This window comes from Teleopsis dalmanni, chromosome 1, assembly GCF_002237135.1.
Source record: "Teleopsis dalmanni isolate 2A chromosome 1, ASM223713v2, whole genome shotgun sequence".
NCBI classification, from domain to species: Eukaryota; Metazoa; Arthropoda; class Insecta; order Diptera; family Diopsidae; genus Teleopsis; species Teleopsis dalmanni.
This window is the reverse complement of record NC_051846.1, coordinates 187,705,315-187,730,685: the sequence shown is the minus strand read 5'-3', so window position 1 is coordinate 187,730,685 and position 25,371 is coordinate 187,705,315. Positions and strand designations below refer to the sequence as shown.

Genomic DNA, 25,371 nt, shown 5'->3' with positions numbered 1-25,371 from the left:
CACTGTTGTTGTAGGAAAATGTATATAAAATCATAACAACAAAATATGGAAGAAAAATAATAAAATAAAAAAAAATACGAGAGAATTTCATTTTTCCTTTCTATTATATTTTATTTATTTTTTTCATGTTTTTTATTTTTTGCAGTTTTCATTATTTTGGGTTTTGTGAATAATTTTAATTTTTTCCTTAGCATATTTTCTGCATAGTTTTCTTTTTTTTTTTTGAAGGACTCGAAATTGTGATTATATTAAAGCAACTGCAATAATTTAAAATCATATTTTATATACAAAATACTGGGTGTATCGGAATTCGAAGCTTGCAGTGAGGGTTATGATACAGAAAAAAATTAGAGCATACAGTGCCCCATATACTGTACTTAAATACAAAGAAAAAAAATTTAAACACTATGTTATACATATGGAAAGTGATGTTGGCACTACTTCACTTACTTACTTAAATGGTCATAACAACCTGTTAAAGGCTTTCGGGCTGACGCACCATGTTTCTACAGGTGCCTCTGCTGTGTGCGAACTTTCTACAGTCTCGTACATCAAATGCGGTTATTGCTCCCTCAACTTGATCACTCCACCCGTAACACGGTCTACCTCTATACGGTCTTCCCAACTACCGATTCAAATACCTTTTTCGCTGTAACTTATCCATTCATTATTCATTATTATTCCATTATTAATTCGTTGATAAAGTTCATAAACCTAGTGGCATAATCAGATACAGTAGCCATCGCCAATTTGTAGAGAACTAAAGATCTTACGAAGACAAGATCTCTCGAAAACTTTCAGTGTTGCTTCATCATTCTATGAGAACGTCTGTACTTCTGCGTCATACAAAAGCACGGGTTGGATGATCAACACATAGAGTGTGTAGATTTTATCTGTTGCGAAAGACCTCTACATCCTAATTGCTTACTGAACTCATAGTAGCTTCATCGTCTCTTCTCTATCTGTCTGTCATCGTTGTTGTTGCGGGTTACGGCGGACCAAAGGTGGAAAAAATTCTTGACAGATTCGAAAGTATAGTCTCCAGCCACCATATTGAACTAATAGTAGCTTTTTCGTCTTTTCTACAATCTGACAACGTTGTTGTTTGTTATGGTGGATCCATGGTATATGATATACTTGACAGACACGAAAGTATAGTCACCAGCTACCTGACGCACATTTCTACCAGTAGCCGATATATACTTTGTTTTGCCCTCATTCACACATATTACTACCTGTTGCCGACATATACTTCGTTTTGACACCATTTACCGCTATAACAACACGCTTACAACTCCCAGTGATGTTGCTGCCGTCGAATTAAGCATGGAACTACTTTACTAGTTAAAATTATAGAATTAGAAGAAGGATGTCACCGTTAAAGTCAAGTAATTAACTAAATTGAATTAAAGAACTAAATTTTTTAAAATTCTATAATACACCTTGCCAATAAATAGTAGCGTGCCCGAGCGATGAAGCGCATAGGTATATGGTAAAAAAGAATTTGTTTCTATCTTCAAAAATATATAAAAAAATACCATTGTAACATCGGAAAGAGAACAATTTTCCAATTTAACATACTTATTAGGAATTAACTAAATACTTATATATAGAAAAAAGAAAAGATATTAGACGACCGTGACATTGACATAGTTAAACGCATAAAAATTCAGCGATTTCGTTGACTTGGTCATGTCTTGTGAAGGAAAGAAAATACTCCGGCTAGATTCAGTACCCGCATTGGAGGATATCCGCCTTTTTCAGTGGAAGGCCCAGTTGAACAATGATATGAAGACACTGGGTACTGATTGAGTTGACTGGCAGAGGCTAATGTACACGGTTAAGCACAATTCACATCTGTAATAACCAACTAAGTAGTAAGAAAGTAAATATACTTTTTCACAAAATATATATACTAGCCTTCTTACAATATTTTTTAGAACTATTGTCAAACTTCCTATTACAATATTGCGAAGTGTAACTGTCAGGATATATCAAAACCAATAAGATAACATTGATGGATACGTATTCGTTAAAAACAAATCCCGCCAATCAAAATATTTGGCAGAAGAACATCGATTTTGAAGAGGATATTTGTCCTCTAGAACCCTGTAAAATATTATAAAAAAATATTTATAATATCCTTTGTGTCAGTATTTTATACTCTAAAATAAATAACGAAAAAAAAAAACATTAAAAAGGATTTTTACGTCCTTCCATTATGTCGTAATATGAGAATTTTATTTATTTTTTTCTGCTTTTCTGAAAAATTGCCAACAAAAAAATTATAAAAAAAGGAATTTTCATCTTCTCAAAAATATAAAAAAGTTACATTAAAAACCGGAACATTCCATTTTTTTTAGGAAGGGTTTTTGATCCCTTGCACACACATACACATCCCATACACATATACACACATTCCTACACTCATGCTCGTATGTAAGCTTGAAAACAAAACAGCACGCAAACATATGTACATATTGGACCTCACACTTCGTCTGTGCCGCCACCCGCACCCGCACCCGCACCGACACATTTTGATCTTTCAAATAAAAATATAAAAATAAATATATCATATAAAAAAACTGTTGTTGTTTTTTTTAATACATTTTCCCGCCATAGTTAAGGCTTTCCGTCTAACGTCTTTCATCTTTTTGTAGTTGCCCCTCGCGCTCTGTCAATTCGCCAAAGCTGTTAGTACTTCTTTTAGCTTTTCTCATGCTTTAACATGGAAATGGAAAATATTTTGCAGTTTTTTATAGCAACTTTTTTTGTACTTTTACATTTTACAATTTTTTTATATATTTTTTATGCTGTCAAACTGCTGATGAAGAACGTAAATGAAGGACGTAAAGGTTGAGAGCGGTAAAATAAAAATGAAAAAGCATTACAGCAACGGCAACGGCAGCAGCAGCAACAACAACAAAAACATAACGACCGTTTTTTATTTTACTTTATTTTTCAGTTGTAATTTTTTTTTCTTAATGTTTTTTTTTTGCAATTTTATCTTTTAATTTTTTTCCATTTTTTTATTTTTATTTTTACTTACTTTTTTGAAATATCGATTTTTATGTCAACAATAATGAAAGGTGCACTTTTTTTTTAATAAAAAAATTTATATTAAAAATGTACAGCACAAAAAAAAATACTGTGAAAAAATTTCTCACAAGTGCAGTTGACTACAGTACAGTCAAAGCATAAAAATTTAAATAGAGTATATATCCGTAATAATAAAATATTATTGCATAAATGTATTGAATTATATAAAAAAAATAATTGAAATTATTAATTATAGGCAAAAAAAAAAAAAATTGAAGAAATTTTTTGCAAAGTGAAATAATTCATAAATATATGATGTAGCAGGGGTACATGGGTGGATCTCTGGTCAGAAAAAACTTATAAACCGCAGTTTTTTACAAATCAATTTGTAAAAAAATATATTGCTTTTCATAGTTTATAAGAGTTAACTGTACTATAACCCTTATAGCTATTATATACATAAATTTTATATTTATAGAGTTCACACAAATTTTCTTTTATTTTCCATAGTCTATAACAGTTGACTATACTATAACGTACGTAACCACAAAACTTTATATTTATACTCTTCACACAAATTTTTAGAAAAAAAGGCAGATTAATTTTGTCAATATATTTGTAACGTAATGGAAGAAGACAATATAACCATATAAGGCATATGTACGACGAATTGCTATAGCATTATGTGTCTAAGTGTAGGTAAATTAATTAATAACCAAGAGAGCCCAAACTATCCCAGACAGATAAGTCTGTCTTAAATGACAGAATGTCGTCTCTACCCAGAAAGTGTTGGAGTTCCTCTCACATTCTTTGTGGCTGTCCAACTATAATAAAGGATATTTTATTTATTATATTAAATTGTTAACTGTAATATAGCCTACATGTCCACAAAACTTTATAAGAGAACACACACCCTTCACATAAATTTTCAAAAAAAAAAAGGCCAGATTAATTTTGTCATTATATGAGGTCTCTACCCAGATGGTGATAGAGTTTCCGTCACAATCTTTGTGACTATCCAGCTTTGATTAGGGATAAGGATGAAAATAGTAAGTAGTAAATCTCGGTTCCACTGATGTTAGGAACTCCTCAATAAGGTAATTGACCCCTTAAAAAATCTAAGTATGATTAGTGGTGAAATATCAAATGTAGCATTATTTACCATTAGATCCCAACTTAATTTTGATTCTAAATATAATATGGCTTTTCGAAGAAAACTTTGTGTGATTATATAAAATATTAATTAAATTAGTAGATGCCTTCAAACTCAAGTTCAACTGTAGACTACAAAGTAGTTTACTAATTTAATTACTTCGGCTCCATCATAATAAACAAAACGAAAGGTTCCGAAGAAATTTAACATCGTATTGCAGATTCTAACACCACAGAAGCCAAATAAATAAAGAAATAAAAAACCATAAATAAGTCAACGAAGCTTCGATTAGTTGTTAAAGCATTAACGTTCTCGGTATCTACTAATACAGCCTACTACTAAAAAATTAGACAAATAGAAGATTGAAGCTTTTAAGTTGTGGATATATTAAATAATGTTAAGGATCGCCCCTTAACTAATCAAACAAACAATATCTCTGTATTTGAGGAACAATTAAAACAAGCAGAAAGTCGAAACTTCTGAATTGAGAGTATATTGAATAGTATTAAGAATTTTATGAACTACTCATATAATCAATATCTCTGGGTCTATTGAATTAATTGTAAAATCAAGAGTCTGATATTGTAATGATGTTTAACTTATTTTGGTCACTTAGAGATATAATCAATAACATAAGAACAATTGGTTGTTTATGACAAACTGAAGTAAACATAACGTAAAATCAGATATTTCATTGATATCTAGGAAGGAAGAAACGAAGTAGATCCCCTACTCGATAATTGGTGCAATAGTTACTTTTATTACTCGGAAAAACTTTGAACGAAGAATTACACGCAACGTACGTGCAGATATCTAATTGGTAACTGATTTATATTGGTCCTTTAGCGAGACGATCAGGAACCTAAGAACAATTTAAGACAAAGACTGAAAGGAAGCAAGAAACGAAGCAGATCACCTACTCAATAGTTGGTTCAATTGCTACTTTTATTCGGAAAAATATAAGACGATATACGCCCAACATTAGATGGAAATATATGGCGACCCACAATAAATGTACGTACTGTCAAGAGCAAAGAAGAACTGAAAGAAGACGATGAAGATAAAGAATATTATTTCTTAATTTTTTGAGTGCTTTTTATACAAACTACCCCACAGTGCAATCTAACAAGGAACTCAAAACTGCATACAATATAACAGTTTCTGCTTAATAATAATAATTAGCATTTATTTATTATAATATTTTCTATTTTGTTTTGGGAATTGTTGTACATTTTTTTAATTTGAAATAAATTATTTATAATTAAAAAATATAGAATGAAGCCAGAAAAAAAAATACTTGTACGCAATTATAAAGCAAAAAAATATTATTTTCTAATTAAAATTTTTTAATATTTATATGAAAGCAAATTAAGAAGATACAATTGATGTAAGGGAGTGAGTGATACATTTCCCATGTATTTAATAATTTAAAATTAGAAAAATTGAATAAAAAAATTTAATTTATGTATATAATATTTTTTGATGTCTGAATATCGTTGTACAATTTGAATAATTTATTAATTTTTATATTGGGGTCAGGCACAATATTTTTCATTGTAAATGTTTAGTGGAATAATATTTCTTGAAATTTCTAATGAAATTCAAAAAAATTATAAATAATACAAAATAAATGAAAGGTTTATAATATATATTTTAAGAAAACATTTCCTACGTCGAAGTAATATTTATTTATGCTATTATTTTTTATTTACTTATTAATTTCATTCATTCCAGTACGTTCACAGGGGAACATTGGGTCATAACGAGCTTTTTCCAACTGTCACGATTTTTTGCCAGGGTTCTAATTTCTCCAAAGGTTTTTCCGCTTGTTTGGATTTGCTTGGATATTTTTATATTTTTATTTATATTCAATTTTCGTATATCAATGTTTGGATTATTTGTTGCTATATATATATACTATATGATATTTATATATTTATTTATAATATAATATTATATATATAAATCAGATATATATATACCTATATATACGCTTAAATAAACCTGATTAATGACCATTTTTTGCGACAGACTAACAAGTATCATATATTTCAAAAGTCAGATCAAAGGTGACATGGGCTATATAGTCTAAATTTAGAACTTGAGATTTTACAAACATTATACAAGTATCTTTTATAATATCAATTCTTTTAGTTACACTGGAATAATTCATTTGGTACGTAGCTGGGACTGCACTATTAAAACTCCTACAGACCTGTCTTAACACAACTTCTATCGTGTTCTCTACCGCCCAAGGAAATGGGATCTTATATCACTGTTCGAGTTTATCCAAATTAAGGCATATGCATGTGTGTGCACTATTTTTAATTAAAAGATGTTATCTTGTTACAGGCTTAGGCATATGTGTACATTATTCTTTAACTCCATAAAATCTCTTATATAGAAATCACGCAAACACTCGCATTCATCTTGCATTTAACTTGTTTTTAAAGGACCCAACCTCTTCCCAAATTTGCGAAAAATGCTGAATCAAAAAGTTTTCTAGCTACTTGATGAATTTTAAACTCCTTCACATTATCCATCTATCTACTGTGAGGACATTTGACACTTGAAAAAATTATTTTTTTTTTAAGTTTATATTTTCGTATGAATTTTAAACTCCTTCACATCATCTATCTATCTACTGAGAGGACATTTGACACTTGAAAAATAATTTTTTTTTTAAGATTATATTTTACGTCAACATTTTTATGGAGCTTTAAAACGATTTATAGAGCATTTAAAAACGATCTTTAAAGTTAAGAAGAAAGTATCTACGTCTGCAATTTGAGCAAAAAAAGAAAAAAAACAATAATTAAAACAAATATTGATATTGGGTATTTATTTCTTAATTGGCTTTATTTAAAAGATAAATCCAAGCGTATTTCTGAAAATTTGAACTAAAAATAAAAATTCAAAAATTTATCTCAGTCATTGTGTGTAAAAACCGAAAAATAAATCTGTGAAATACGTAAAATACTTGACTTAACTGTCTGAAAATCTTTTTATGGAATATTCATTTTATGGATAGCAAATTTTTACCCTCTTTTTAGGTTTAATTTAAATTTTTTTCTTCTCTTTTCTTTTTGGTTTTTTGGTTGGCAAAGACGTAAAATTTTTGAATTTAAACTTTTTTAATTTTTTTTTAATTTTTTTATTTTTTGTTTTTTTGCAGTATAAGTTTTTTGATTCTTTTTCAACTTGGCATTAAAATTTCAGACAAATACAAAAATTCTTTTGAAAAATATTTGCAGTTTTTTATTGAAAATAAAATCGATAATTTTTTGTATTTGGTATTTTTACAGTTCTTTTGCCTTTTTATATAATTTTAAATTGGATTTTTTTATTTTTTTTTTTCATATATTTTATTACTGTTTTTATATAGAATTTTTTTTTATAATGATTATTAGGCAAAAATATAATTTTTTTTTGTTGGTATATGTTCTGAATGTTTTTACGGGTTTTGCCACATTTGGCAGATAAACTATTTTGACTTATTTTTTCGTTCATTATAAAAATACAAAAAAAAAAATTAAAAAAAAATTGTTAAATTTATAAAAAAAAAAAACAAACAACCAACGTTCAATCTTATCAAAGCGGTTTGTACGCTACTTCACCTAATTCAGATTTTATTGCGGTAGAATAGGTTCGGTGATACTGAAAGCAGATACGTGGACTGTTGTAATGTTCATACAAGTTAATTGGTTCATGACCTTAGCTAACAACTTTTGCTTTGTACCAGGTTTTTATTTAGGGTTAGAAAAGCATACGGGACCGAAAGAGCAGAACTTTCAAACAGTGAATGAAAAAAAATAAATTATTTTTCATTTTGAAAAGCAATGCGAAAAGAACAAGCATACAAAAAATTGAGATACAATTTTGAAAAAGATACAAAAAAGATGAAAACATTTTTTGTTGTAGTTTATTAATATTAGAGCACTCTACATGATTTCTAAAGAATTTATTAAAACATTTATTTAAATAAACTAAGTATGATTGCATTTAACAGTGGGAACGTAAACAAACTATAGTAAGATACAATATAATAGTCATAATGGTCAACTCTACAAGAAGCTACCATAGGGATATAAGTTGACTTCGTCTTTAATGTATATAGTATTTATATTTTTGAAAATCAGCTAAGACCAAGACTTTCAGAGTGGTAGAAATATTTCAAAAATTACCGTGACGGGGACATAATATAAGCCATAAGATAACACCAAACAAATTAAAAAATCAGAGAGATTATTAATGATATTATTATGATTATGATAATTATAATTTCTTGAACATAAAACGTATGATAGAAAATCTTATAAAAATTTTGTAATAAATAATACACTTTTAAAAAAAATGTTTGTTTTTTAAAAGATTTTATATTCTATTCTATATTCATATACAATATTATATTCATACCATACAATACCCTGAAGATGTCTATAGAATATAGTCGAAATATTGGTCTCTGTTGGCGCCATCTGTATGGTAGACAAGCTCACCGATAGAGGCATTAATTATATTCTCTTTCCATCCTATGCTAGTTAAAAAAATCATGCTAGAATATTAAATATTCACTTTCATTTTACGTTTACAAAGAATCAAGTTTATCAGAACTCTAAGTCAGCTACAGAACCTCTAGCTGATAAAACTTTTTATATGATTTTAAATTTGAGTTTTAGACGATAATACTTTGGGTCTATAGAACAATAGAATCATTATTATAACATATCTAACTAACATCACCTTACAGTATCTTGATTAAAATCAATTCATTCATAATTGCTTCAATTCTTAATCAGACTATTTCTCGAAAATTTCGATTGTATTCGAGCTGGGATAAGAATTATTTGTTCCAACTGTATTTATTTTTAAAGTAAATATTATTAAATTGATCTATAAATAATCGAACGTGTTGATTAAGACTTGTAAAAGCCTTGTGGATCTATTTGTTAAGATCCTAAAGACAACAATGACCTTGTTGGCTTGCTTATATTATATTAACATTACAATATCTTATTACATTACAATAAAATATTTATACTGACAAAAAACAAAAATTTATTATAATTTTATTATTATATTATATAAATTATTGTCCAGCTCATCCACGCCGGCGACTAAACACTTTAGCAGCCCCTTTTCTTGAGGATCTTGATCAATTGATGAAGACTTACACTAAACCGCATTTTGAACTTCGCCAAAGGTTCTAAGTAGTTTTAAACCCTGAATTATTCCTATATATACGGTAGCACAATGGGCCTAATCTATATAAATTATTTTTGCAATGTAGTTCTTTACCTTTTTTAATTTTTCGCTTTTGGTGATTTTAGCTGGTAAATTAGCTTTCATTTGTTTTTAATAGTGTATATTATTAATGGGGTTTACTTCGTAATTTGTATAAATTTAGAAGGGTTCGAATTGAAATGAAAAGGCAACAACAAAAATTTTGTTTAATTTATTGAATATAATTTATTGTCTGATCATACAACACTGTTTCGAATAGTATTAAGTGCTCATCGTCAGTGGTTTTAGGACTGCATGTGTCAGATTTAGAACTCGTGCCTGTCAAATTGTGTTATTTTAAATTTATTTTAATTTATATTGATTTTTCATTGTATGAATTTATTAGTTTTAAAAAAAATTTAATATTTTCTAATGTCATTTTTTTTTGTGCTGAAAATGACGCGTTTTATGACAAAAAGAAACTATTTTAAAGTTAGAAGGGTTCGAGTAGTTTATTTTTGTTGTTGTCTTTTCATTTATATTTGAACCCTTCTAACTTTAAATATTTTTTGTTTTTTTTATTTTATTTTTAATTTTTTTTCAAATGAATAAACTTTATAAAACTTTTTATTAATAAAATTATTAAATATATTATAAATTTATATAATTTTTGGTTATACTTTTGCTTAATTTCAAAAGATTTAAATAGCCAATCTGTAAAATGTAGCTCAAATGCAAAAAACCCTCCAACAAAAGCACCAAAAATAAACTATAAAAAATATTTTCTATTTAATTTTAGTTTGTAAAAATTAAGGGGAATTTACAGTATGTTTTGTTGTCGTTGTGCTTTATTCTGCCAATGTTGTTGTTGTTGCCGTTGTTACTTTTTTTTTGAAACACAAATTCTTTAGATACTTTATTTATCAATTTTTTGCATTAAAATTGTCAGTCGCTTACTTTCGTGACGTTAATATTCGTTCTGTCAATTTATCGGTCATTTTTAAATATTAAATAAAAAAAATTTAGTTCACAACAGTAAATGATTTCTCTGCGAAGTTTAATAAATATTTTTTAAGAGCGTTTTTTTTATAATTTTAATTAAATTTAATGTGAACTTCCGTTTATGTTTCATAATAAAATATTTTTTATTTTACGATTTTTTTTTTTTTGGTTTGGTTTGGTTTACTCGTTTTGTACTTATTTTCAGGTTTTTTTATTTTGTGTTATTTTTAGACAAAGCAAAAAAGGCAGTAAAATTTCCATAAAATAAAATTTATTAAAAAAATTATTTTTAAAAAAAAAAATGAAAAGATAAAAAGTTGGAAATTCTGTTATTTCCAGATTGCGGCTAATCGTTAATATCTTCTTCACACCAAAATTTTTATTTATACGTATAAATAATATAAATAAATATATTAGTATATTTGTGATTAAGTTTTTTCTTAATATTAAAATAAAAACACCTGTGCATATAATAAAAATGTTTGAGGCTAAATTTAATTAAAGTTCAAAATTATTTAAAAAATTGTGGAAAATAATTAAACTCATTTATTAACAAATTTTTATTTGATAATAATAACTAGTAATTACGACTTCTATATATCGAAATATTAATATTAATATTTATTAACTTTTTTATTTCTCAAATAAAAAACACTTGGAAATGCAAACTCTAGCGAAATTTGGTGTCTATTCAAGTTTTACCAGATTTTCCACATTATTCCCTAGTCACAATCTTTTACTGTTTAATGTTTTAAATTCTTTTAGTACTCGGAAACTTTTACAATTATAATTATTTAAGAAATTTCCAAGAAATAAAAATTTTTAGTATAGGACGAATGCTGTGGAAGTATTACTGCCTTCTGGCAGCATTTCCATTTAGCAGAAGCAATTATTTAAGAGGTCATTTAAAATTTTATTAATATTTAATTTGATTTTAATATTTATCATAAATTGAAATAGAAAAAAAAATCATGAATACTACAACCCAAATATTTCCATGGCCATGATAAATATTAATTTAATATAATTAAAATATGGTAAAAATGGGTGTAAGGCCTGGTCTTTTGAATTGCAACAGCATTATTTAAGAAATTATTTAAAATTTTAGTAGTATTTAATTTGTTTTTAATATTTACCATAAATTAAAATTAGGAATACTACAACCCAAATATTTTCATTGCCATGATATATATTAATTTAATTTAATTAAAATATGTTATATATGAATATATTGTCTGATCTGTGGAGTTGCGTTCAAAATCAAAAATCAGAAAATTTCTTCGTAGATCCATATCCAGAAAGTTATTTTGATAGAGGGATTTCAGATAATTTCAGTAATTCAAAAAAATTTATATCTTATTAAATAGTCACAAAGCATTAATAATGTATAAATATAGTCTTTCCATTCAATTGAGAGAGAAAGACGTAGTTTTAGGCCCTCAAGATATTCCATCTCTAACAAGTTACGTTCCTTTTTCGTATTATACCGAAAACAATACAATTTAATGTTTAAAGAGCTTTAACGAGGTCGACTCTAAAGCTTTAATGACTCCTTGACTAACTCACATAAGGATTATACTTTTGTGTCTTAAGTTTTCTGATATTTGCGGTGAAGTATGCGGATTGGACTGCTAAATCCTTCGTTCTAGGACAATATATTATGTTACTTAAATTAATGAAAAGTCATTTTTAGTTACGTCTACAACCTATCAGAGGGTATATAGGTAGACTGAAACTGCAGGTTGGTGATATATTCTAAAACGAATTGACTTGGTTAGACTACTTCTATTTAAATGGTGTAGGGTATTAAAATGCGTAAAAACTAAATAAGCTAACCAAATAGGAAAAAATCTTGTAAACAATTTTTTTAAGTTTGTTGCAACCAAAAAACTCTCGTTCCTTCTTCAAAGAATTTTTTAAAACTAAACATAAAAACACATAAACAAAGGTTGTTACTTGTAACATATTATAAAGAAGTGCAACAACGGTCGTATAGACGAGTTCAGATACAAAAAGACAGACAGACTTGTAGTTGCGTATCTTGGCTTTGTTTTTGTAAATAGCAAAGAAAAGTGCAAAACTTTAAAACAGTGTAAGCTTTGCGCCACAGCAAGAGCCAAACCATAGTACAACTCCAATCAGCCCAAACCAAGTGAAGTCGAACCACACCGTGCCAAACCAAACCAAATCAAGTTGAAACAAACCAGGCAAATAAGGCCAAGTGCAATGAAACTATTCTCCACATTTTTTTCTATCTACGAAATGCATAAATCGCGCAAGTTCAAGATGAACTCATCGATACGCAACAGCCTTTAAGTTTGTGTACATAAAAGCAGTTTCGTCTATTTCAATTAATAATAATAAAAGTAAAATAAAAAAGCACAAATGCTATACTCGTATGTAAGAGAATGCTTCCCTACATAAATAGAGATACTTTTCTTTGGATCGTTGGCAATATCATTTTTTCGAACCATCAGATACATTTGCTAAACAAAAAAAACTTTGCATTCGGCTGTAGAACATAAATATTTTTCTTTATTTTTCCATATATATATAAACATATATCTTTTTTTTTTGGTATGTATGTGATGCTGTAGCTATGCTAGAAAGAAAGAGTACAGACTGAGCCCAGTATTCTACACAGAAATGGAAATTATAAACGCTTGTATATGGAGTAAAGGAGTTGTTATAGAAATTATTAACATTTTAGATAATTTAGCATAAAAAAGCTACAACAACACAACACAACACAAATACAAGAAATCATTTTAAGTTGAGTTGTGTGCATTTTTAAAGATACTTGCAAAAAATGCAATATTTTTTTTTTGAAATTTTATGACTAAAGTGGTCAGATGGTAAGACAGGAGTATAAAAAATTTATGTTGCTGCAGAAGAAAAGTTTAAGATTTCTTAAATAACTTTTAACCCGAACTCTAGGAATTTCACAGAGACATACAAATTAAATTAATGCTCATAAATTCTTTTGCTAAAAAAAAAGAAAAAAAAATAATTCTATAATTTAAAAGAAAAACTACTATAAACTTGTTTTAATGAGAGCTAAGGAATGTTCGAATTATTTTTTTTCTTATTTCAAATGGTTAAATAAAATATATTAAATTTAATGGAATTAAAACACACTTGGTAATTATGGAATTTTTTTTTTACAAGATATTATTTTGACACGATTTAATACCAAAACTACTAGCAACACGTCAATGTGATTTACATATTTAATATTTTAGAAAAAAATCCAAAAAAGATAAAATATTTCCCCTTGAAAATATCTATAATTGTAAGTTACATACGCATACACTCATACATTATTCAAGTTCTTTACGAATTATTTGTACTTCTCTATGACGTTTAGTGTTAAATAAGTATTGCAGTTACAAGAATATAACTGATGAAAGGAAGGAACTTGAGTCTTAATTGCTCAAGTATTGCAGTTACAAAAATATAACTGATTATGGGTGAGATTTGAGTCTTAACTGCTTTCCGTAGTCACAGAACGATAGGACTTAACAGAACGATATTGAACAAAAGCATCAAATTAATGGGTCAATGTACATCCTATTAGAATAAGCTCAAAAATATAACTGATTAAGGAAAGGGACTTGAATTTTAATTGCTCAAGTATTGCAGTTACAAAAATATAACTGATTAAGGGTGAGATTTGAGTCTTAATTACTTTCCCTAGTCAAAGAACGATGTTGAACAAAAGTATCAAATTAATGCGCCAATATACATCCTATTAGAATAAGCTCAAGAATATAACTGATTAAGAAAAGGGACTTGAATTTTATTTGCTTAAGTGTTGCAGATACAAAAATATAACAGATTAATAATGGGACTTGAATCTTAATTGTTCAAGTATTGCAAGTTCAAAAAAGTACAAAAATATAACTGATTAAGAGAAGGAACTAGAATCTTAATTGCTTGTCCTAGTCACCTGTCACGGTGGTTTAACAGAACGATATTGAACAAACGTATCAAAAAAATTCGCTAATATAAACACTATTGGAATTAGCTCCGACTATAACAATAGAAGTTATATGTATGGATGTAACTTCTTTTTCACTGAAGAACGACATCTATTCAAACCTCTGCTGTTTTTTCTCCGGTCAGAGCATTCGGTTGAGAAAATACAAGTCCACATCATGTGAAAGTGTAAATGTCAAAACTCTTCCTGCTCTTCCTCCTCTTCCTTTCTTCCTTCCTACCAACATGCTTAAATAATTATAGTGACTACAGTCACCACAACAATTCCGTTTGAAGCCAACCCAGAGTCCAGTACAACAGAAGTTGTGAGCATTTGGAAACCATATGTACAGAACGGTGCCTGATGGATTTTATTCGCCTCCCATAAAAAGTATACCTTGTAATGTGAATATTCTAAGCCCTACCTTAAAGAGGGATAACGTAAACGATATAAAAGTACTATACAGAGCGACCATAACGCATCTTTGAATCAGACAAATGCAAAGAGTGCAGTAAACCAAAAAGACAAAAAAAGAATTTAGTTGTCAACTGTTTAGCTTGGATTTGGGAATTATTAATTGGAAAGTAGCAACTAATAAAACCGAACAATAAAATAGTTTAACTGCACATACTGATCAGTATCTGTATCAGGATTGAATAGAAAAGAATTGAACTCGAGCAACTGATGACTTTAATTAAAAAAAAATCGCTCTAATAAGGCTTACTAGAGCAGAATGGAAATGCAATGAAGCATATTGTTAAAAAAAGTCCAACTTTTATCCCGGACTTTAGAATTCCTAATTAGAAAACTGAAATGGACAATAAAATAATTCAACTCTAGAAACTGATTACTTTTTTTAACAAAAAATCGGGTTAATAAGGCTTACAAGAAGCACAATGAAAAGACGATAAAACATATAGTAGTCATATGTTCAGCTATATCCTGGTCTTGACAATTAGTAATTGGAAAACAGAAACTAACAAATATTGACAATATATGAACCCAACTTACAAAATTTATTCTAAGCAATAAATTAGACTAATAAGGCTTGCAAAGAAGCACAATGGAAACGTCTCTGCTCTCAGTACATAAAGACCTTTTAGATCTATTCTCTTTTTCAATCAAATCGAATTAAATCAAAGAACGTACATATTTTTTTAGCAATTTCTTGACGATATTAGAAAACAATTATGCTAAATTTTAGATATATTTTTATTTCAAACTAGTTTTCACTAAATTATGAAATCTTTACTTTGAAACAACATAAAGTAGACTTTTGTTATAATTTCATGATCAAATACTTGAAAAAATTATTTTATTTTTAAATTTTTTAAGAAAGCATTGAATACTTTTTATATGTATCAGACCTACGTAATCATATGTATAACCGCAAAGCCTACAAAATTACTCATTTAATATACTTCATACAAAAATAATTTAATTTTTAAATTAATTCTTTTATTTCAGTTTTCACTTGAAATGTATATTTTTAAATTTTTTTCTTAAACTGAAATTATTTTTAAAATACTTTTTTTAATTTTATGATATAAAATAAAATTATTTTTCAATTCTATTTTAAATGACTAAGAAAATAATACCCAATATCACAGCCGTGCATTGGGATTTTTATGAATTTTAAAATACATTTACATATATACATATTTTTAAATACATTCTTACTCATATCATACGACTATTGTGTAATACATTTAAAAATTTTAAATAAAAAACCCTAACTTTTAAAAAAATTAATTAACTGACAATAATAAATGAAGACTCAATTCAGTAATTAAAATGCATTGCACCTATTTTGCAAAGCAAATTATTTTTTTTTTAATCAAATTAATTGTTTTAAATAAATATAACATAGAGATATATATGCATACGTATATATAAAATATATAAGCACTACATAAAGCACTCTTACTTTCTATCTTTAAAATGTAATACCGCAACTTACAACGGATTACAAGGTACGGTTCAGATAAGAGAAGTTTTCCTTTGAGAAACGAAAAGTTTTGTCGATAAAAATCATCTTCAGTGAATAATATTGAGAATATTCTTATAACGCTTTAAAATTTTCCAGATAAAGAGAGAGACTATAAAAGTATGAACGTAGAGAACTTCTAAGATAGGGCAGTATTAACAATTTGACAACTATGCAACTTATTTATTAAAACTATATCCTACCCTCTATGTAGGACACCCTACCCTCTATGTAGGGATCCAAATTATGAAATTAACGTTATGCTTGAAAGCGATATATGGGAAATGATAGGTAGATAAATAGGATAGAATAGAGAATTACAAATTAATAAAGAAAAATTTGATGAAGAAACATGAATGGAAAATCATTGGGTGGAGAAATATAGATAGAGGAGCATGGATAAAAAAACATACCTGAAGAAGTATAGTTTAAGAACCATAGATGGAGGAGCATGGATCGCGTAGCATCATGCAATTCAGTAATTGATGTTGTATAAAGAAGCACGGATGAAGAAACATGTTTAAGAAGCATGGATGGACGATAATGGAGGGAGGTGGATGAATGAAGAAAAATGAAAAAGAATATGTACTTTAATCGTTAAGTAAATATTATAATCATTGAAATAATTAACACTAAATAATGTTCAAAATCATATAAATTCAATTAGGTAACCAAAATTATAATGGCTCCCCATTTATATAGTATATATATAATATATATATAGTATATATATAGTATATATATAGTATATATATTATATATTTATATATACATACACATACATAATATATATATAGTATATATATAGTATATTGAACGAAGTTCATTTCGCAAATTTTCATAGATTTAAAAATAACTTAAGAACTAATAGGTGAATCATTCCCACTTTTTGCTTTAAATTGCATTTTTATTTGTATAAGATATATAAATAAAATAAATAAAAAAATTTTTTTTTTAAATAAACAAGGTTTTATCAAAATTTTATATGAATGGTGGGTGTTATAATGGTCGAGATATTATGAAAATTTTTCAACCGAAGTGATATAGCACAAGTACAGTCAAATTTCCATAACTCTAAGTACTATTTTGTAAAGAAAAGGTTCGACTAATGGAGACTTCGAGTTAAAGAATTTTTTTGTTGTTGTATGTAATTTGCTCTCTGAACCCTGTTGCACGCTATTTAGTTTTAGTTATAGAAAATTCAGGATATAAAAGTTCGAGTTATGGAAATTTGATTGTATTTAGTACACCTTACTTCATTTTTCTACACATTAAAATTTTTAAGATTTTCAAAAATATTAAAAAATTAACTGTATGTATGTTGAGCCTTTTCCGAGTTGGTGCATCTTTGATAGCTGGGAGTTACTACAGAGTCCAACCATGTTTAGGCAAGACTTTGGAGGAATTTCAGTAAGCCGAATGGGCACAAAAGCTATATTTAAAAAAAATTTCATTACTATAAATCTACGACTTTAACAAGTACCCAAATTTTAATTGTCTAATGTCTATTCTTAGATAATTTGTGACGAGTGTGAGGAATATTTATATAGTACTATATCAATTATAAGTATAGTGTAATCCTTTATAAAATTCTAGATTACATATTACAGCATTTACTCGTGTTCCTTGAAAAGCAATTTAAATTAAGAACTCATATACATATATAGATCCGTATGGAGTCTATTCATACCAGGAATATGCGATTCCAAAAATAAATATTATAAGTATTAAGGCGTGATATGCAATTTTGCAAATAATTTTTCTTTAACTTCCTTAAACTTTGTAATATTTTTAATTTTTTTTTTATTTTTTTTTTTGCAGCTAAAGTGTAATTTCTAAATTTAGTGCCTATTTTGTTTTTTTAATTTTATTAATAAAAAATTTTCCAGTAATCAAACTACATAAAACCCAACAATAACAACAACAACCTGGAGATATTATAACTACTATTTCTTCTAAAAATAAAAAGTTGTTGCACTGACAGCAGGCAAGGCACTACCTTCACTATTCACTTCTATGGCTACTACTTCTCCACTTCCTGCTTCTCATGCCGTTGATAGTTATGTATGTACATACATACATACATATACATATACATATATATGTAATACTTTGGCTGACAGAATATGCACACACATACACATCTACATACATATGTGTGTTGTTTGCACATTTATCTTAAGCTGAAATATAGTTTTTGTTCTTGTTTTTACAAAAATTTTTTATTTTCACCTTTTTTCACATTTTTTCACATTTTCATAGCAGCAGGTTTAGTTCTTTGGTTTTCCTACTTTTTATTATTAAATTCTAGTTGAACTATACTTGAAAGACTGCAAACAACAACTTACTTTTTTCTATGTTCTTATTTTTGCGTTTGTTTTTGTTTTTTGTTTTTAGTTTTATTTAAATTTTTTATTTTAATATTACAACAAACGCGAAGAACAAAACAACAACAACAATGAGAATAAAACAAAAAAAATTGCCTCTTTCCTTGAATTTTTTTTTTTTATTTTTTTTTATTTTGAGTGTAGTTGTTGTTTCTTTATTTATTTTTTATTATTTGTTTTTATACGGCTGCAATTTATTTTTGTTTTTATATTTTCATTTTTTATAAATTTTCCAATTTTATTATTTTTCATGCCAATGTTTTTTTTTATTATTCTGTTTTTTTATTATTTGTTTTTTTATTATTTGTTTTTGTAGGTTTTTTGCGTTTTTACTTACATCGTCACCATTGATGGTGGTTCATTCGGTGCAGAGCAGCGAAGAGCATTTAACGGCCTGTATATGTCAGTACGTGTATATGTGCGTTTGTGTTACTTTTTTGGCGTAATCTTTTCGACTTGTACGTACAGTTGTATGTTTGTGTATGTGTGTGTGTGTTGGCACATACATTTATATATTTGTATAAAAATTTATTTATTTTTTATTAAATTTTTTTTAAGTTAGTTTGCTACCTTTTTTTTATAGAAATAAGTTTGCAATTTGTTGAGTGTGGAAAAAGGTTCTCTACGTTGGATATAAATATGGAGGTTGTTTTTTATCGTTTCATATAGAAACAAAATAAAATATCGCTAGCAAAGACAGTTGGTTCCAAAAGGCAACATAAATAAAAAGTCAATTTGCTTTTTTCTGGGTGATTTTTTTTTCTTTAAATTTCGAATTAAAAAGGCTTTTTTTGGCTTGTTACTTATAATTTATTTTTAAGTCTTAAACAACGTAAGGCTTGTGAAATACGTGTATGTGTATGTGTGAGTCGGTATGTCTGGTCATTTAAATGGACAATTTTAGAAAAATGTCGTATACTTTTTAACGTAACTAAATCTATGTACAAACAAATGTACATAAATTTTTCTAGGGATCTTAAAATTACAAAAATGTGAGGCTGTTAAGTTCTGGAGTAAAAGTACAAGTATTTCAAAGTATAAATCTTTTACGTTATTTTTAATCAATAGTTGAAGAGAATATTAAAGAAGACGACTCTTCACTTAAGAACTTTTAAGCAAAGACGGAAAAAATTTATTGTTTCAAAATTTTACAACAAAAAAAGTAACAACAAAAATTTGTCTAAATTCTTATTTAAGTATGTAGTAAACTTTTTAACATTTAAAATAACACACAAAAAATAAAAATTATATTTGCCGTTTACATATTATATTCTTCAAAAAAAATTATTATTATTTGCTTTTTACTTTTTCAGGCACAAATAACTTAAAAATTCTGCTTTATATTTTAAAACACTGAAATAATTATTATTTGTGGTTTCAACAACGAAAAAATCAAAAAAAAATTATTTTTTGAAATTATTCTTTTGAGAAATAATAATTATATTTGCCTTTTACATATTTTATTCTTAAAAAAAATTATTATTATTTGCTTTTTACTTTTCCAGGCACAAAGAATTTGAAAATTCTGCTTTATATTTTAAAACTGAAAAACAATTATTACTCGACGTTTCGATAACGCTCCGGCTAGAAAAGTCCTTTGGTGGAAAACGCGATAGAGAACGTCCGCATTTTCGGTAGAAAGACCCAGTGAACAACAATTTGAACGCACTTGGTACCATCAACTGGCAATAGCAAGCCACAGATCCGTTTGGCTGAAGGAGGCTACTGGAGGCGGGCAAGAACGACACGCGTCTCTAATAGCCAATTAAGTAAATAATTATTCATGATAGTAGAGCAAACATTATGCATAAGTAAATCACAGACTCTTCCCTTTAAATGCTTTTATGATATAACAAAAATTATATTTATAGAAATGATTAATAATTATTTTTAAGAATTTTATTTTATTAACTCAATGAAAGTATGCATTTCTCAATTAATTATAATATATGTATTCACATATATTTATAGAATATATAGAGTCGGCAATTAATGTAAATCAAAGGCTAACCACCCTTTTTAACCCCAGCGGAATACGTCAATTTCAGAATATGCAATATAAAAAATTAAATCGCTTAACTTAAAAAAAAATCTACTATAATTACTTTATATAGAATATTTTCAATTGTTTTAAATAAAAAATAAATAAAAAAATAATTAAATAAACAAAATGCCAACTATATTTTGCGCTTACTTGTGTGTGGATGTGTGTGTGTGTGTGTGTTTTCATTTTAATAATTTTTCATTTTTCTGTTGCCTCTGAAACATTAAAATAATTGCGTTTTTTGTCTAGAAATAAACTATTTCTTTTCTGACAAATTCAAGGGGATTTTATTTTTTTATATTAATTTTTTATTTAAGTTTAGCTTTTTGAAATTAATTTTACTGTGTATTTAACTTTTTTTTTGTACGTGGTTACAAAATCAAAAAAAAAAACTCAATGGTTTTTTTTTTGTAATTTTACTGTAATTTTTTTGTTTTAATTTCAATTAACTTTTTTTTGTAAAATTATTTATGTTTTTATTCATAAAAATTCAAGGAAAATCAGGTTTTTTATTTCCTGTTTTAAATGTAAATTATTACATGTTTTAAATGATTTGCTTTAATAAAAACTAATAAAAATATATATTATTATAAATAGTATTCGATATAAAAATTTGCATACTGAATATATTATATAAATAACTTTTAATATAAAAAATTATGAAAATAATTTCATTAAATGCAATAGTAAAGTTAAAAAATTTTTATATGTTGTATGACAAAAATGAAAGTAAAATAATTTGAATTATTTTAATATTTAAGCTATATACAAAATGATTTTAAGGACTTGTAAAATATGATTAAAAATATTTTAATAGCATCATTAATATTTTTATTAATCATATTTCTTACACTCACCCTTACCTTCATCTTACTCTAACTTCTCATACTTCTTAAGTTAAATTTCGAACACTCAATATCTGAACTACGAAATAATAAAATCTTTCACTAGTTTAAGTATTTATTCCTTCACTTTTTATCTCTAAAGAAGTTCATTACTCTCGTCTTTACATATATCATTCTCCAACTTCTCTAGTTATATTATGATCATTGAAAAACTCCAAAAATTTGATACTCTATTACATTCTCAGTCCTGGAGACTCAAAATTTTAGTAGTAATTTAATTTAATTTAATTTAATGAAATTCTGCATTTCTTAAAATTGTATTTTTTTATATATCTATAGAAAATCTTCTTGTAAATATTTAATTCTTTATATTTCCAATGTTTTCACAAAAACAACTTTTATATATCTGTAGAAAATGGTGTTGCGGGTATTGTAGTTTTCAAGAATCTGTATGTCGAACTTAGCAAATCGCTCCGAGACGTAGTCCCAGTCGTTCTAACACTTTCTTGTAAATATTTTCAATGTTAAATATATAACTAGATTATATCTAGATTAGTAGAATAACGTGATCCCTAAATCATAGGCTTTTACTAAATTGTTAACAGAGCACTGTATTGTTCCGCTGATGTGATAGTAAAAAAAAAACGAGAACTTTTGTCTTCCGTAAACCTGGACAATAAGTAGTCTTACTGAAGTGTTAACATACAGTATTAACATACAGTCTGACAGTCGTAATTAACTCCACCTTGACTAAACAACCTATGCTTTACATTAAAAATGACTTCAAGTTCAATTAAAATCAATCAAATTTATTAAAAGCTTAACGGAGTTTAAAAAATTTAGTTAATTAATATTACAATTTGACAACATAAAGTACATTTATTACTTTGCAACAATTTTTTAAATTATTTAGAAAATATAATTATATAAAAAAATTATAAATTTAGTCCTCTTGCAGTTTTAATATTTAATGACATTTATATTTGCGAGTGCAAGCATACAATGAACGTGTGCGAGTTAGGCTAAGCTGCGTTCTAAATAAGGGAAATTCTAAGTTGTGCCGATAATGTAGTGATGAGTCGATACATGTTGATAAATGGCCAAATGTGTGCAGTGCAAAAAATCACCCATTTGGTTTAGCATCAACTTTGCCTAACTTGCACACGTCCAACATAACATTGTAAACAATAGAGCAATAACAACAACAACAATGGCTTTGAAAAAGTACCATCAATAAAAGCAAACATTAAAACAAGAAAAATTAAATGATGACACAATTAAAATTGTATAAAGTAGGGAATTTTCTTTTTAGGAAAAATTTAAATATTTAGGCCATGTGCGAGTTCGAGTAAATTGAGATAAAGTATATTGAAATTCCCTAAGGATGTCCTGCACTACACTTATGTAAATATTTATTTATTTATTTATTAAAAATCTTATAAAATTTTCACAATGGTAACACCTAATTTACCTAATTTTTTTTTAATTTACCCTACTCGAAATTCTGGTAACTACCAACATTCGCTGCCATACCGACATAATTTACTATTTCCCTCAATTTACCAACAATTTACTCGAACTCGCACACGACGTTAATATATTTTCATTATTAAAATTATACTATTGGATATACATAAAAATAAAAAGAATTTTAAGATTTTAAATTATTTACGGTAACAATTTTTATTTAAGAAATTTAGTTAATACGAAATTAAAAATTATTTAAATTTTGTTTTCGTATAAAATACATTACTTAAGGATTTCCCATAGGGCTTAAATCTATCAAACGTTGGAGCAGGATTTATGAAAATATGCCTACGTTAGTCATCTTCTTCTCTTTGACCATTCACCCATAAAACTTCAATACCTCCTTCAATGAATTCATTTAAGCTTTCCAGCTTTTATAGTTCATTTTTTTTAAATTAAATTTAATGTAATAAATTTATATTTCTTTTTATTAAACAAGTAATATAAATAAATAATTTTATTACAATTTAAATAGTGTTATTTTGTATCTTTAACTACAATTATGAAGAAGTTGTTTATTTATAATAAATTTGCAGTATATATTCGTGCTAACGAGTACACGGCGAAACAATAACAAATTTATGTGAAAGCACATGTGCTTGTAAACAAAATTTAAAACAAAAACAAAACCAAAAGCTAACAAGTTGCAATAGTAAAGCAAATGGCAATAGAAGAGCGAAAGTTGTTGTTGTTGGCGGCATATTGAAAAAAAAGAGAGCTAAAAATATCAATGTCAAACAACAGCAATAGCAACACAAACAACAACAACAACTACACTAACAATACCATTATAAGAACTGTTACACATTTGTAGAGTGCAATAACTGTTGCAATAAAAGGGCGGTTGCAAAGGGCGCATATTAAATGTTAACACATGCTTTTATTATTCACATGAATAGATTATAATACCGTTGCTTGCGGCTGCAAGCGAATTATTTTTTTTGTTTTTGGAATTCTGTTTTGGTATTTTTTGGGCATTGAACTTGACCAAAATTTTGTAGCAAATAACAACAACACATTAACAATAGCAGTAACAGTGGAAACAAAAACAAAACCAAACAAAAGAGCATTTAAACACACAACTAAGCACAACAACAAAATCGGCACATATAAATGAGAAAGAAAGGAACACAACAAAAAAATCAACAACAACAACAACAAAAACAAAAAAGAAAATATTGTAATAAAAACAAAATCTAAGCAAAAATTTTTATAAAAACAAAACAAAAACATTTATCAAAGCGCACGTGTGTACGCGCGTATATGAATATTAGATTTATGTGTGTGCGTTTGTTTTTGTATCAATTCAATTGTGCATATAAATACCATATTATTAAATCACTTTTTATTTTTTTTTATTTTTGTTCGTTTATTAATTGCAAAAATAATTAAAATTTTTATAACTGCAATTAAAAATATTATTAAAAAAAAACATATACAAAACAACAACAAAAATAAACAATACGGAAGTGCTGACTTCGCACATTAATGGCGAGAAAAAAATTTAATTTTATTTATAATTAAAAAAAATATATTATTTAAAATTATTAAAATTACTAACTCACCTTTTGTTGTTTAATTTATTTGGAATTTTATTTTTTTCTGAGAATTGTTTCCTCAGTGTTGAGCTCAAAATATTGTTATTGTTAATGTTTTTGTTTTTATAACAAGATAATATGTGAGGCGCTTACGCCTTTTTATATTAATTTTTAATATTTTGTGAATTTTATAAATTTTTTTAATCAAAAATTTATGTAGGCTTTTTTACACATATACAACACTTAAATGCCAATAAACCCGGAAATTTTGAATAACAGCGGATATTCTACTTCATTTCAATTAATAATTCTGTTGCACTGAAAAATTCAAGCAAACACAACAAAGTGTTTTTATTGTTTTAATTTAAAATTCAATTTAATTTAAAAAATTTTTATTTATAGCCAAAAGCAATTTTTTTTTTTTGTGTTTTATTTTTTGCTCACTTCAATCATTTATCTTAAATGCCTTAAAATATATTTTCAAAATAAATATTGTTTATTTACGTATTTTAAAATATAAAGAATATTTATTTTATTAATCACACGCGAGATTTTCTGCTTGTTTACATTTTCCGATGCACATCCACTCACTATGTACCGTTAATAACAACTGATATCAACGAAGGAAATAAATTGCAAACGCGAGT

The 25,371-nt window shown here is 26.9% G+C and overlaps 1 protein-coding gene across 1 annotated transcript in view; it reads right to left on the bottom strand.

Moving 5' to 3' along the window:
- The window catches only part of LOC119670804 (protein tramtrack, beta isoform), a 33,823-nt gene extending 8,743 nt beyond the window's left edge, over nt 1-25,080 (bottom strand). Inside the window, exon 1 of the mRNA XM_038081219.1 lies at nt 24,752-25,080. The gene's annotated coding sequence lies outside the window, so the exon portion shown is untranslated. The remainder of the gene's footprint in view (nt 1-24,751) is intronic.
- Between the last annotated feature and the right edge of the window lie 291 nt (nt 25,081-25,371).